This window comes from Castor canadensis, chromosome 14 (genome assembly GCF_047511655.1).
Source record: "Castor canadensis chromosome 14, mCasCan1.hap1v2, whole genome shotgun sequence".
Lineage (NCBI taxonomy): Eukaryota > Metazoa > Chordata > Mammalia > Rodentia > Castoridae > Castor > Castor canadensis.
In genome coordinates, this window is record NC_133399.1 from 22,820,303 (window position 1) to 22,836,517 (window position 16,215).

The window sequence follows — 16,215 nt, forward strand, 5'->3', positions numbered from 1 at the left end:
ATTTGGTGTTGGAGATGGTGGTCTCATGAAGAGCAGTTTTCCCTGGCTGTCTTTAAACCATGATCCTCTCGATCTCTGCCTCCTGAGTAGCTAGGTTTACAGGTGTGAGCTAACAGCGCCTGACTGCTTCATTTGCTTATTTATTTATTTTTGATGGTACTGGTGTTTGAACTCAGTGTCTTATGCTTGTTAGGCAGGTACTATACCACTTGAGCCACTCCTCCAGCCCTGTTTTGTGTTGAGTATTTTCCAGATAGGGTATCATGAACTATTTGCCTGGACTAGCTTTGCACCACAGTCCTGATCTCTGCGTCCTGAGTTGCTGGAGTTACAGGCGTGAGCCACTGGCACCAAGCTGCTTTATCATTTTTTGAGAAAGGATCTTGCTTTGTGGCTCCAGCTATCCTTGAACACACCATGTAGCTCAGGCACACCTGAAACTACTGATCTGCCTACTTCAGCTTCCTGAATGTTGTTATGACAGGCCTCTGTTTTCATATCAGTTTTGGTCAAAGTCTTGACTTTATTGTGTCACACACAGTTTTTGATGTTGTCTTTGGGTGGTACTGGGGTTTGAACTTGAACTCATACTTACTAGGCAAATATACCACACTTGAGCCCAGCCTCCAACCCTCTACACAAGTTTCCAATAATTTTTCAACTGAACTCTGTGACATACTAGCATTTCATGGCATGCCTGGATATGTTCTCACAAAAACATAGAACACATAGTTATTAGTTGGAGGATATCGATCATTGTGGATAGATATGTCTGTTGGTTGCATATTGAGGCCTCACATATGTTTGAGATTGGCAGGACAGAAAGCTATCAAAATAGTATGATGACCTGAAGGGCTACTGAAATCATCCCAAGAGCCAGGGAGGGGAGGGGGCACTTATGGAAAGTATTCTATTTCTATTGGTATTTAAGAAATAGCCACAAATTTGCCCATTCAAAATCCTCCTGGGTGAGCTTCACAGCCACATCCTCAAACACCATTGACTCCTAAAACACCATGCATACGGTATAGAGTAGGAAGGGTGAGACAGCACATGATATCTTACTCAGTTCATGAGAAGTTCCCATGGTCTCTAAACATTCATTCTGTGACTTGGTCCCATAGTCACTGAGATGAAGAAATGAGTTATATATAAGGGCAATAGCAGAATAGAAGCACCCCTCTGGACTGTGGGTCATGAAGTTAGGATATACTGTCAGGTCACCTGTAATTTCTAATAACTGTCTTAAAGCTGTACTCATAAAACAGTAAACATTACAGTACTGACACTTTCCCTTTTGAAATGCCTGTTCATAATATTTGACCTTGGCTTCTATCATGGGAATTAAATATTTGAAGGGATCCCACCACATTAGTGGCCAGGACTATAATATTTGTTACACACCTGCTTTCATTCAGATTTTGAAATTCTGTTACATTTTAGAGAGTGCCTTCATGAGTCTCCCAAATCACAGGGAATGAGTGATCAGTGAGTATCTAATACACTAACTTGGAAAATATTTTATACACATTATCCCAAATTGCCACATGAGCCCATTCTATGATTATACTGAGAAGTCATGAAACTGGCAGCTGGTTTCCTCTACACCAATTTAATTGAGCACTATTTAAAAAAATTATTTTATTTTATTCATATGTGCATACAATATTTGGGTCATTTCTCCCCCCTTACCCGTGCACTCTCCCTTCCCCCGCCAACCCCGCTCCGTCCCTTACCCCTGTTACCCCTCCCTACCCAGCAGAAAAAAAACTTTTGCCCTTATCTCTAATTTTCTTGAAGAGAGAGTATAAGCAATAATAGGAAGGACCAAAGGTTTTTGCTAGTTGAGATAAGGATAGCTATACAGGGAGTTGACTCCCATTACTTTCCTGTACATGTGTGTTACATTCTAAATTAATTCTTCTCGAACTAACCTTTTCTCTAGTTCCTGGTCCTCTTCTCCTATTGGCCTCAGTTGCTTTAAAGCATCTGCTTTAGTTTCTCTGTGTTGAGGGCAACAAATACTATCTAGTTTTTTGGGTGTCTTACCTATCCTCATACCTCCCTTGTGTGCTCTCGCTTTATCATGTGATCAAAGTCCAATCCCCTTGTTGTGTTTGCCCTTGATCTAATGTCCGCATATGAGAGAGAACATAAGATTTTAGGTCTTCTAGCCTGGCTAACCTTGCTCCGGATGATGATCTCCAATTTTATCTGCCAATGATAACATTTTGTTCTTCATGGCTGCATAAAATTCCATTGTGTATAAATACCACATTTTTCCTAATCCATTGGGCAGTGGTGCGGCATCTTAGCTGTTTCCATAACTTGGCTATTGTGAATAGAGCTGCAATAAACATGGGTGTGCAGGTGCCTCTGGAGTAACCTGTGTCACATTCTTTTGGGTATATCCCCAAGAGTGGTATTGCTGGATCAAATGGTAGATCAATGTTTAGCTTTTTAAGTAGCCTCCAAATTTTTTTTCCAGAGTGGTTGTACTAGTTTACATTCCCACCAGCAGTGTAAGAGGGTCCTTTTTCCCCGCATCCTTGCCACCTGTTGTTCATGGTGTTGCTGATGATGGCTATTATAACAGGGGTGAGGTGCAATCTTAATGTGGTTTTAATTTGCATTTCCTTTATTGCTAGAGATGGTGAGCATTTTTTCATGTGTTTTCTGGCCATTTGAATTTCTTCTTTTGAGAAAGTTCTGTTTAGTTCACTCGCCCATTTCTTTATTGGTTCATTAATTTTGGGAGAACTTAGCTTTTTGAGTTCCCTATATATTCTGGTTATTAGTCCTTTGTCTGTGTCACATCAGACAAACCAGCTACACAGCTGGTAAATATTTTATTCCACTCTGTGGGTGTTCTCTTAAGTTTAGAGACCATTTCTTTTGATGAACAGAAGCTTTTTAGTTTTATGAAGTCCCATTTATCTATGCTATCTCTTAGTTGCTGAGCTGCTGGGGTTCCACTGAGAAAGTTCTTGCCTATACCTATTAATTCCAGAGTATTTCCTACTCTTTCCTGTACCATCTTTAAGTTTGGGATCTGATATTAGGATCCTTGATCCATTTGGAGTTAATATTGGTATAGGGTGGTAAACATGGATCTAGTTTCAGTTTTTTGCAGACTGCTAACCAGTTTTCCCAGCAGTTTTTGTTGAAGAGGCTGCTATTTCTCCATCGTATATTTTTAGCGCCTTTGTCAAAGACAAGTTGGTTATAGTTGTGTGGCTTCATATCTGGCTCCTTTATTCTGTTCCACTGGTCTTCATGTCTGTTTTTGTGCCAGTACCATGCTGTTTTTATCGTTATTGCTTTGTAATATAGTTTGAAGTCAGGTATCATGATACCTGCAGCATTGTTCTTTGGACTGAGTATTGCCTTGGCTATGCGTGGCCTCTTGCGTTTCCAGATAAATTTAACGGTAGATTTTTCAATCTCTTTAATGAATGTCATTGGGATTTTGATGGCAATTGCATTAAACATGTGGATTGCTTTTGGGAGTATAGACATTTTTACTATGTTGATTCTACCAATCCGTGAGCATGGGAGATCTCTCCACTTTCTGTAGTCTTCCTCAATCTCTTTCTTCAGGAGTTCATAGTTTTCCTTGTAGAGGTCATTCACATCCTTTGTTAAGTTTACATCTAGGTATTTGATTTTGTTTGAGGGTATTGTAAATGGAATTGTTTTCCTATATTCTTTCTCTGTTTGTTCATTATTAGTGTATAGAAATGCTAATGATTTTTTATGTTGATTTTATATCCTGCTGCCTTGCTATAGCTATTGATGGTGTCTAGGAGCTTCTGAGTAGAGTTTTTTTTGGGTCTTTAAGGTATAGGATCATATCTTCTGCAAATAGGGATATTTTGGCAGTGTTTTTACCTATTTGTATTCCTTTTATTCCTTCTTCTTGCCTAATTGCCTTGGCTAGGAATTCCAGTACTATGTTGAATAGGAGTGGAGATAGTGGGCATCCTTGTCTAGTTCCTGATTTTAGAGGGAATGGTTTCAGTTTTTCTCCATTAAGTATAATGCTGGCTGTAGGTTTGTCATATATAGCTTTTATAATGTTGAGGTACTTTCCTTCTATTCCTAGTTTTCTTAGAGCTTTTTTCATGAAATGGTGTTGGATCTTATCAAATACTTTTTCTGCATTTATTGAGATGATCAAGTGGTTTTTGTCTTTGCTTCTGTTAATGTGGTTTATTATGTTTATTGATTTGCGTTTGTTGAACCACCCCTGCATTCCTGGAATGAAGCCTACTTGGTCGTGTGAATTATCTTTTCGATGTGTTGTTGAATTCGGTTTGCCATTATTTTATTGAGGATTTTTGCATCAGTGTTCATTAATGTTCATCAATGTTCATTGGCCTATAGTTCTCCTTTTTGGAGGTGTCTTTGCCTGGTTTTGGGATAAGTGTAATACTGCCTTCATAAAAAGTGTTAGGGAGTTTTCCTTCCCTTTCTATTTCGTGGAACAGTTTAAGGAGGGTTGGTATCAGTTCTTTTTTAAAAGTCTGGTAGAATTCAACAGAGAAATCCATCAGGTCCTGGACTTTTCTTTTTGGGGAGACTCTTGATTGCTGCTTCAATTTCATTTTGTGTTATAGATCTATTCAGGTGATTAATATCCTCTTGGTTCAGTTTTGGATGATCATATGTATATAGAAACCTGTCCATTTCTTTAAGATTTTTGAATTTATTTGAATATAGGTTCTCGAACTAGTCTCTGATTTCCTGGACTTCCACGCTGTTTGTCGTTATCTCCCCTTTGCATTCCTGATTATACTAATTTGGGTTTTTTCTCTCCTCATTTTAGTCAGGTTTGCCAGGGGTCTGTCGATCTTGTTTATTTTTTCAAAGAACCAACTTTTTCTTTCATTAATTCTTTGTATGTTTTTTTTTGCTATTTCTTTGATTTCTGCTCTTATTTTTATTATTTCTCTCCTTCTGTTTTTTTTTGTGATTTGCTTGTTCTTGTTTTTCTAGAACTTTGAGATGTATCATTAGGTCATTGATTTGGGATCTTTCAGTCTTTTTAATATATGCACTCATGGCTATAAACTTTCCTCTCAGGACTGCCTTTGCTGTGTTATAGGTTTTGGTAGGTTGTGTTTTCATTTTCATTGACTTCCAGGAACGTTTTAATTTCCTCTTTTATTTCATCAGTTACCACTGTTCATTAAGCAATAAGTTATTCAGTTTCCAGCTGTTTGCATGTTTTTTGTCTTTATTTTTGTTGAGTTCTAGTTTTATTGCATTGTGATCAGATAGAATGCATGGTATAATTTCTTTTTTCTTAGATTTGCTGAGGCTTGCTTTGTGCCTTAGGATATGATCTGTTTTGGAGAAGGTTCTGTGGGCTGCTGAGAAGAATGTATATTGTGTAGAAGTTGGATGAAATGTTCTGTAGACATCAAGTAGGTCCATTTGATCTATCGTATATTTTAAAAGGTGAAAGATTTATGTAATTTGAAGAGAAACCAGAGTTATGGTATGTTTTAGATCTAGGATTTCTTTATTGGTTTTTTTGTTTGGTTGACCTATCTATTGATGATAATGGGGTGTTAAAGTCTCCAACGACCACTGTGTTGGTGTTTATATATGCTTTTAGGTCTTTCAGGGTATGTTTGATGAAGTTGGGTGCATTGACATTGGGTGCATATAGGTTGATAATTGTTATTTCCTTTGGTCTATTTCCCCTTTTATTAGTATGGAATCTCCTTTATCTTGTTTGATCAATGTAGGTTTGAAGTCTACTTTGTCAGAGATAAGTATTGCTACTCCTGCTTGTTTTTGGAGGCCATTGGCTTGGTATATCTTCTTCCAGCCTTTCATCCTAAGCCTATGCTTATTTCTGTTGGTGAGATGGGTCTCCTGTAAGCAACAAATTGTTTGGTCTTCCTTTTTAATCCATTTCATCAAATGGTGCCTTTTGATGGGTGAATTAAGTCCGTTAACGTTAAGCATTAGTACTGATAGGTATGTGGTGATTCCTGCCATTTAGTTGTCTTAGTTGTTTGAAGGTTTGATTGTGTGTACCTAAGTTGAGGTTACTCTCTACTTTCTTGCTTTTTCTTTTCCTGTAGTTTGGTGCTGCCTGCCCTTTCATGGTTATTTTGGGTTTCACTTTCTGCATGCAGAATCCCTTGAAGAATCTTTTGTAGTGGTGGCTTTGTGGTCACATGTTTTAGTATCTGCTTATCATGGAAGACTTTTATTGCTCCATCTATTTTGAATGATAGTTTTGCTGGGTAGAGTATCCTAGGGTTGAAGTTATTTTCACTCAGTGCCTGGAAGATCTCACCCCATGCTCTTCTTGCTTTTGTTTCTGTTGAGAATCTGCTGTGATTTTGACGGGTTTACCTTTGTATGTTATTTGTTTTTTCTCTCTTACAGCCTTCAATATTCTTTCTCAGATCTCTGTATTTGTCGTTTTAATGATAATATACTATGGGGTAGTTCTATTTTGGTCTGCTCTATTTGGTATTCTGGAGGCCTCTTGCATCTGTATGGGAATAGTCCTTTGCATTTTGGTTGACCATATCCAGTATCATCTGTATAAAATTCTCATTGATTACTTGTAGGATTTCTTTCAGATTATTCTTGTGGACTTCATTGGGTTCTTTGGCATGGTTTATCTTCATTTTGTTGGGGTCTGGATCTGAGTATCTGTTTTCTTCATTTCCCTCTGGTTCCTGTACTAATTTTTTGCTGTGGGGAAACTGGTTTCCCTGTTTTTTCCATCATTGCCATTTGAATTGTTATTGTCCTGTACTGTGTGCAATTAAGTATTTTCTAGCTTGTAATAATAATAATGGTGATATTTAGAATGGAAGGGTGAGAGGAGAGGGAAAGCAAAGAAGGTAAAGAAAAAGGGAAAAACAAACAAGTAAAAAAAACCAAAACAAACAAAAAGCTCTAAAGATATAAGCAGGGATAGATATTGTAGCTCACTGGTTAACAGTGAGCTAAGCAGGCATTAGAGAGACAGAGAGGATTGAAAAAAAATCTCCAAGTTCAAATGCAATAAAGTTTCAGTCTTAATAATTTTGGTGTTGGTCCCTCAGCCTCCAATCCTGGAGATGGTGTCTCAGAAGTAGTTCTGTCATTGTCTCATCAAAGGGGGAAAAACCCAAAAAAATCAAAACACCACAAAGTGTCCCAAGTTCAAATGCAATACAGTTTCAGTAAGTTTTTCAGCATGCAGGTGTAGTTCTGTTGTTGTGTCATCAAAGGAAGAGAGAAAAAAAAAAGAGTCTGGAGACAGCTTTGTGAATGTCTATCTTAGGCTGTCAGCCAGCTGTTGCTGCAGGGTTTATTTATGGAGATCTCAGGAGTGAGCTTAACACTCACCTAGCCCGTCAGGCTTTGTTTACTTAGAGTTCTCCTGGGCACGACTGCCACTGTTACAAGCTTTCCCCTTTCCAAGCACACTGGGGGAGGTGGTGCTACACCCGCCTTCTCCGGCCGGTGTGTTTATTTACATTTCTCGTGAGAAGTGCCCCTTCCCCCCTCTCCTGTGGAGTTTTTCTCCCACCTCCACTTTTACCAGCTTTTCCGCTCCTGGTTGCTGGGCGGGGGCTTCCACTCCTGCCTTCTCTGGCCGGGGTGTTTATTTACAGTTCTGTGAGGGATTGCCCCTCCCTCCCTCTTTGGTGCTCAGGGTGCCCTGCCCTCTTTGCTACGTATTTTTTTGTTACTGTTGTTTATTATTCAGGTTTTTTTCTCTTTTTTCCCTGGGTGGGGGTCGGTCTGTCTAGGGGGCTATGCTGATCTGGCCCAGGGTGTCTGTGGGAGTACTGTGTGCCGCTTAGCTCATCTGGTGGTTTGGGTCCTCCCAAGCAGTCTGGGCGTTGGCATCTGGCGGCATGGGAGCCCTCCTGGTTTCTCCATTTAACATGGAGTGGGGATGCTATACGTGGGCTGGGGGTGTGGAGGAGTCAAAGTTTTGCCTCTTCTCGGTGGTTTTTCCTGTAAGGTGTGTCTCCAGTGTCTCTCCAAGATTTTACTTTACGAAGCACACTTTCTGCTTCCTCCCTCTAGTCGCCATCTTGGAATCTCTCTAATTGAGCACTATTAATGAAAAAATAATTTTGAAACAATTTGGGGGTGGGAGCTAAAGGAGAATGATGGAGAGGATGAATTCAACTATGATATATCGTAAGAACTTTTGTAAATGTGGTAACATATCCCCAGTGTATAATAAAACAACAATAATAAAAAAATTCACCATCCTATCAGAAAAACTGATCAGTAAATATTGGGAATTAGTTCATTTACTCAGATGTTAATCCAGAGACCTCTGGCTGTAATTTGACTTTATCCCTGGTTGAAGATCAAAGTAATACTGCTTTGGACCTGGCCTGGGAGAAGAATTTGTGATGAACAAGTCCATTTGGGGACAATCAGGCAGGATGCTAATGGCTCCTGTCCTGACAGATGAGCACTCTATTGCGGAACTCCATGCAGATCAGTGGGAGCCATTTGATAACCCAGTCTTTTTGGACCAATAGCAAGGGCACCACATCACCAACCATGACCTGTATCTCTGATTGAGAGTGGATGCACAAGGGACTCCATAGGCAGGAACATAGGAGGACAAGGGTAGAATCAAGACCCACAGTAAAATAGAGGGACTCTTCTGGACTCTGCCCTTGGGCTTGACCACTTGAATGACCCACAATCCAGGTTCCAATGGGATCTGGTCTCCTTTACTATCCACGGGCAACTTGTATAATTGCAAAGCCACAGATCTATTTTCACTGCACTTGTCCAAAGAATCTGCATGATGCTACTGCTCTTACTGTTTTAGTTACTTGTCTTAAGTACCCCATATACTAGTCAGCTCCACTGCCCTTCCAGAACTTACAAGATATCCAAATCAGCAGTCTTACCAGAGAGTTTCTTTTTTCCACAAGGAAGAGCAATGGTTACATAAAAGCCTGGTACCAAACTATGACACTCATTTGTTAACAGCATGTCATTGAACAGAACACATTACTCTAGCCCCATCAGCAGCTGTGGCCTCATTCATGTTCATAGTCCAAGGGAGAAGGAAAATTCCAATAAGAAATGTTTCTTAAAGGATAACAGCCTTTCAATGCTAGAGAAATTTGATGTCATTCAACTATATCGTATAATTGCGGCAGAGAAAATCCAATGTGTCTCCTAAATCACCATATGAGCTTCTGTGGGCTGTCAATTAAAATATAAATTGATTTTCCTCATAATTTGGAACATCAAGATTTTGGATGGAATGGTTTCTCCTGAGATTTTAGCCATTAACACTATGTGTTGGAAAATCAACATAAAATTTTCAGAGGGGACACACTTCAGCTCATAACATGATAGCCTCCCATAATTCATATCCCGCTATCACCTTCAATACGAGGTTACTTAACACCTGTTCTATAATGAAGCTACGTCCTCCTTCCTGAAGCTGCCCCCTAGGACTTGTCATTGTGACCTCTCTCAGCTATGCAACTGGATTGGTGAGATCTAATGTCACTCAGGGCCTCAAGACATATCCAATTGGAGGCACTGCATGAGGAGTGCCCAATCAGGCAAAGATACAGAGAGAAAGGGGCGGGTTTTGATCTTGGTCCCATCTTTAACTGAAACTAGCCATCTGCCGCCATCTTGGAATTCCGTCCATGCTTGTCCTTCAGTATGTGCAGGTGGTTTTGCCACAGTCTCTGTCACCTGTGATTTGTCGGACCTAGGCAGACCCATAGGAAGGACACTGGACACCTGGAAAGGCAAGAACAAAAAACACGATTAATAAAGAGATAAATGATCTCAGGATGAAAGTAGACAACATTAAAGAGGAAGAGACTCAGGATATGGAAAACCTCAGAAAAAAGAACGAAACAGAAATGCAAAACAAAATGGAAGGCCAATCCAGCAGAATAGAACAAACAGAAGACAGAATCTCAGAACTCGAAGATGAAATGGTAATTAAAGGAAAAACTGAAGAACTATTAGTTAAACAACTCAAGACCTGTCAAAAGAAAATGCAAAAACTCACTGACTCCATCAAAAGACCAAACCTGAGAATCATGGGTATGGAAGAAGGAGAAGAGGTGCAAGCAAAGGGAATGTGTAATATATTCAACAAAATAATAACAGAAAATTTCCCAAATATAGAGAAATCTATTCCCATATAGATGCAAGAGGCATCTCTCTTCAACAAAATTAGAGATAAGGGCAAAAGGGGGAGAGAGGGATGGGGCAGGTGGAGGGGGGAGAAATGACCTAAACATTGTATGCATATATGTATAAAAAAAAAAGATGATGAAAATAGAAAAAAAAGGATGGTCCGATTGAGCCTAGCATGCAAGACCTAAACCAGCTATTAGGTAGCACCATACAAGCTTACTTCCTACAGATCCAATATAGCTGCCTGGGTGCTGGACAGTCTACATTGGCAGTAAGATTGTTCCAAGCTTTTTGGAATTTAGGGAAGCTAGTCAGTGGGTGGGGGTGAGGTTTGGTGTGGTTTGGGGCTCCCCACCATTGAGTCTCTTGGGTAGTGTCATTGTAAGACTTCTGTCTTAAGCAAGTTAAATCATCCACTGGGGTAGAGAACTGGCCTTCTGGATGGGAGATACAGTAATTTGTGATGATGGAAGCTTTTAGGAGTCAGACACCTTTTTTGTGTTTTGGGAAAGCAGTTTCATTAATAGGTTCCTGGGGGTCCAGCTCCCTGGCCTTTTAAGGCCAATGGTCTCTCATGTTTGTCTCCTCACAAACATAGCATGAAGTCTGTCTGGGGTATAGATTCAGCCAGTGAGAGGAACAAGTTTTTAGACTTGGTAGGGATAGAAAATTTACTCTATCTCTTCATAAAAGGAGTGAAGAATTTGGTATGAGGAACTCTCATGGGTATCAGTTACTAATTTTGAGGTGTGTCAGAGTCCCAGGGTTAAGGTTCTTTTTTATCTATCCTTATACTAATTGTAGGTTCCTGTGTCTAATTGGATGGCTTAAGTACAGTGAAATTTACAGGGTAACAGGTGTTAGGGATGCAGTCAGATGCAGCTATCCCCTTGTGAAGGAGGGCTGCATATTTTGTCCTTTGTTATGTGGCCCACGAAACACAACTCCAATAAGGATAATAATAATAACAAACATCATCACATGGTCAAGAGTTGTCTCCCCAGTACATATGTTTATTATTTGACATTTAGGTTCTTTTTCAAGGTAGGCCTCCATAGTCACAGCCTATACCTCCACATCTACCTTGGTCTATGGCTGTACATGTATCAGAAAACATTGACACTGGTTTATCAGGGCTAAACACCTGCATACAGCTGACAAGGTTTCCAGGGTTATGGATGCTCCCTATCTCAAAGCATTATATTTGAGGGAGGTAGGTCAGGTTGAAGCAGATATGCTGATTGCCATCGGACCACACTACATAGGTGATATGGTTGTGAGTGCGTGACCTGATGACAGAGCCTGCACAGGAATAGTAAGTATGGAAGAGCAAAATCCTAGTGACATCACTTCCTGCCTGAGTAGTATGCATACATAGGTCACAGGATGAGGGCTCTGGGACCATGAAGGGAGACCACATCAGTAACAAACAGTGATTATGCATCCTGCCCAAAAGAGGTAAGTGAGAGCTAATAAAAACCTTTTGCCATGAGTCCAGTTGGTGGAGGCAGTTTCTGTCAAACCTATGGCAAAGAATAGGGTGAGAACTATAGCAGCAGATACAAGGGGTGACAATGTATCTCAGTGAAATAACTGGCATAGAAAACAGTCTAGTTTGTTGCATTGGAGAGTCAACTCTTTAAGCTTTTGTGATGTGTAGACTAGTTAGTTTCTGGGGGTGACTAGAGTAGGGCTGTTGTCTGTCTTCTGTGGTCCCAGTTGTTTCCTGGGAAGCGGTGATCTGCCAAGGGAGGGCACTTAGGTTTCAGATTGTGATCTTAAATGGTTAAGTCAGATCAGGGATGTACTCCCACTTGTGAGAAGCTGGCTTGACTGAACTGTGGTGGATGACAAGGTAACAACAAAAGGCCCCCTCCAATGGGGTTTTAATGGTTGGACATTTTATTTTTTTACCCAATTTTTTTGAGTAGAATTACCATGGCAACAATATATTATCAGTATATGTGTCCAACAAAACATGTTTTAAAAAAGTTAAAACCACCATTTTTAAGTATCAAAGAACATGTTGAGAGTCAATAAAATAGTTATTTTGTCTCTATTTAAGTACAAGATCCTGTCTTAAAAATATGAGCTTGTGTCTGGAAGGGCTTTAATGCCAGATAGCCACACATGTATAAGAACCATTTCTTTAATTCTCTTAGTTTTGGTTATTTTTGAGAGGTCTGACATGAGTGACTCCATTTGAACTTAGAAGGCATCCCCCCTTGTCTCCAAACTATCTCTGAGTAGTTTTCTGTGACGATCTGTCTCCCATCCAAGTACTAACCAGGCCCAACCCTGTTTAGCTTCCAAGACCAGATGAGATTCGGCGTGTTTATGGTGGTATGGTCATAAACTGAAGATCTTTTTTTGATAGGTCATTTTTTTTACCGTGAGGATTTGTTCTTTCTTGGATTTTGTTTGTTTGGTTGGTTTTGGTCCCACATGGTGGTGGTGGTGATGTAACAAGCAGATCAGGTGGGAGTGCCAACTAGACTCTTTTGGCCAAATTTAAGTGACAAAATGGCTTAGAAAGAGTGGCTCTTGGGCAGTGGACTTTTTGACAAGGATAATACAAAACAAAATCCAAGAAAAGCAGACATCTAAAAAGCTAACCTGGTTGACACATAAGTATTTATTAGAGTCATTTTTATGGACTTGATTGTAAATGCCCCAGAAGGATCAGATCTGTAATGACAAAATCTTAAAAGAGCCATGGTTAAAATTTTGATGAACAATTTAGCAACTAACAGAACAGTGTATCAGTACCATTAACTTTTTGTTACTGTGTTTACCTACATTTTGTATTTTAGAAGGTTTGATATACTTGAAAAACATAAATATATTTAGTATACAGGAACCAGCAACAGCATCACAGCTCTATAGAGGCTGTATATACATATTAGTTTAGTTGTTGTTTTTAAAGTAAAACCTTAGGGTTTTTTTTATCATTTGGAAGGGAGACAGTGTCAGTGACTCCAAATAGCTCAGTCACAGACACATATAGCGTACCAACTGTATTAGAATCACCCAAGACAACAGTTGTTTAACCATGAGGTCATCTAGAAAATTTTACACAAGCCAACTCTTCAATGAACATGACTCAGTTACCTTAGTAGTCAAAACCCTGACAAAAATCACCAGAGACTACAGGTAAATATTTATGGGGACTAAGTGTCGAGTTTGGAAACCTTAATGGCCAAGAATCATGACTCAGATGTTGATAAGGGATTGTAGCCTAGATTGTTGACAGTAACAGATGGCTCCTGACATACAGCAGGATACCCTCAACATGTAGTCAGTGGACTGCACCCCTAAAATAACAGGCCCAATCTGGCCATCCCAGGTCAAAAATTCCCCCTGCCTATCATGTGGAAGGAGTAGGACTAACATCTCTACTTTGTTGACTCCAATAAAAACTTGAGGTCTTGACCTCCAGTGTAGTGTTTCTTTTGATTTTTTATCCTATCTGGAGGGTGGACTTTGGCTTTATTTTGTTTTACTTTGCTTTACATAAGTAAATCTGTTTCAACCCTCATATCAGTGTAGCAGCACTCCCTGTGCTCAGCTGCCTCTTATCTCTCTGTTTTAATAAACTCTTATTGTCTTGACAAATTTGTGGATTAACCTGTAGCACCAAAAATTTTTGACAGTTATCTTGACGAAACAAACCATTTATAATATTTTTAAGATAGTCTTGTTATGAGCTTATAGAATTGTTTTAGTTTAACATCAGTATATTAAAATTTGACCTTATAAAACCTTCAATGTAACTGGATTTTAGTCAACTTAATCACTCACATAAGCATTTATAAGCTTTATTTTTTCATGACAACTTACTCTGTATCTTTGTGGCAACTTATTTTGTATCTTTTGGGGGAGTTTGTCTTTATCTTTTTTTTATTTAAAAATTTTAAGATTTTTGTTGCAGGCTGTGGCCCCCCCAACTTTTTTTCTGGTCTGAGCCACAGAGTTAACACCTGAAAGTCCGTATCTTAGTGAGACCAGATTGAAATAAGTTTGAAAACCCATTTTCTTAAAAGTAGCAGTAGAACAGAATAATAACTTTTTACGTTGACTCTATAATAAGAACTACCCTTAAGATGTTTACATATTAATGTGTAAAAAGCCTAAGTAGTTTATAACAGAGATCTTTAAAACAAACATCCTGATTTTTTTGTTACCTTGAATATCACATTAACCTTTTAACAGTGGTTTAAGGACCATTTTGAAGATGCTTACACATATACACACATATATATAGACACACAAAAGTTTTATAGATTAAGCATGCCAGAAAAATGTTAACTTAAGTGCTCATAAGATGAGTTGGAATTTTATGAGTAAATTAAGTTTTTCCCAGTGCTTTAAACAAATTAACATACTCACACAAAATTAAGCGCGCACTCTCCAAAAAGAAAAAACTTTAAAATTATACCCAGAGGGCTGTCCAATGGAATGGTGAATGATGCATCTGTTCTCCTGTGAGTCTCCCTCTTGGGAACTGAATTTTTTGTTATCCATCCCTTAACCTAGGTTGTGGCTATTTCTTGGGAAGAGCTCAACTCCACTAACTCTCGGAGGTGTCTCACACACTTTTGCCCCGCTCCCTTAACCTGAGAGACCCAGTTTCACCCTAAATAGGGTTATCAGGGGGTCTCTGGGGGGTGATCATTGCCTCCTGAGTCAGGCCTGAATTCAAATCCAGGTTCTTACCAGTCTGACAGGTGGTGCTCCCCTCCCCTCGCTGGTTCCTGTGCCTCACTGGGTTCCATTGTATATCTGAGTCTTCACCCTGACTTGCCGAGAGGAAAAGTCCCTCCTCTGGATCAAGCTGTCCCTTGGCACCTGGTGGGATTGTCTCCTGGTGTCCTGGGGGATGGACCCCAGAGACAAGAGAGGTGAAAAGTCACCATCTCCACAATCCTGAACGATCCCCCAAGAAATGTTGTGGGAATCTAAAGCTAAGATACGGACACTGAGGCAGTTTAGCAGGAAGCAACATTTTATTGTGTAGGCACAGACCCAGTGGACTTGTGTCTAAAGGCTGAGCCGGGAGAACAAAGGGGTCTCACCTTATATACCCTTGCAAGCAGGTTGCAGAAGCAAAAAGAAAGGTCTAATCCATATGTGGTTGTATGTGACTCTATAGGTTACTTCTCGCCCAGTATTATGTGTCCTTTTATATTTTAATTCTTTAAGTTTTAACCTCTCTGCTATGTCATCCCTTTCCCCTGTTATATTATCAGAACACAAACTTGTCTTTTTTTTTTTTTTAGTTCTCCTCCCTACTACAATGGTATAGTCCAAACACAGTATTTCATACTTTTTCCTCCAAGTACTGGAGACAAGATTTTTTAAAGAATGTTTAATTTTTGTTTTTGTCTGTGAACATTGCACATGACAGGAAGGCAGACAAGAATCACTTACTTGACCCCCCCCACCCTTTATTTAAAAAGGTATGCTCCTTTTGTGTCCCCTAGGCACAGACATTTCATCAGAATATCTTTGGAGACTTCTGGTCCAAGGCTTCAGAATTGACTACCATCAGGTGCCTCGGCTGCCCTGTGTTTGGTTCCTTGATGTTTCTAGTGAACAGCAGCTGCTGGGACTTGTCCTGTAGAGCAGCCTGAGATGTAGGTTTGGAACCTCCCAGAGCAGCTAGGAGGAATCTCTGGCTATACACTCATGTAAAAGGTACTTTGTTTCTGTACCTCAGCTTCTGTCAGTAGTGTTACAGTGAACATCAGAGTGCAGCCATCTTGGACATTCTGATATCTGTTGTTTTGGATGCATACCCTGAATTTTGATTTTTAGATTGTCTGACAGTTCAAGGTTTAGTTTTTTGAAGAAACTTCAAGCTATTTTCCAAAAAGGGTTTTATTAAAATTTATTCTCATCAGCAGTATACCAGCGCTCTCTTCTTGCTATATACATGTCCTCTCAAATGCAGGTTATCCTTCACCTTCTTTTTTATGGGGTTGGGTGTAGAGGGAGGACTGGGGATTGAACTCAGTCTTCATGCTTATAAAGCATGTGCTGTAT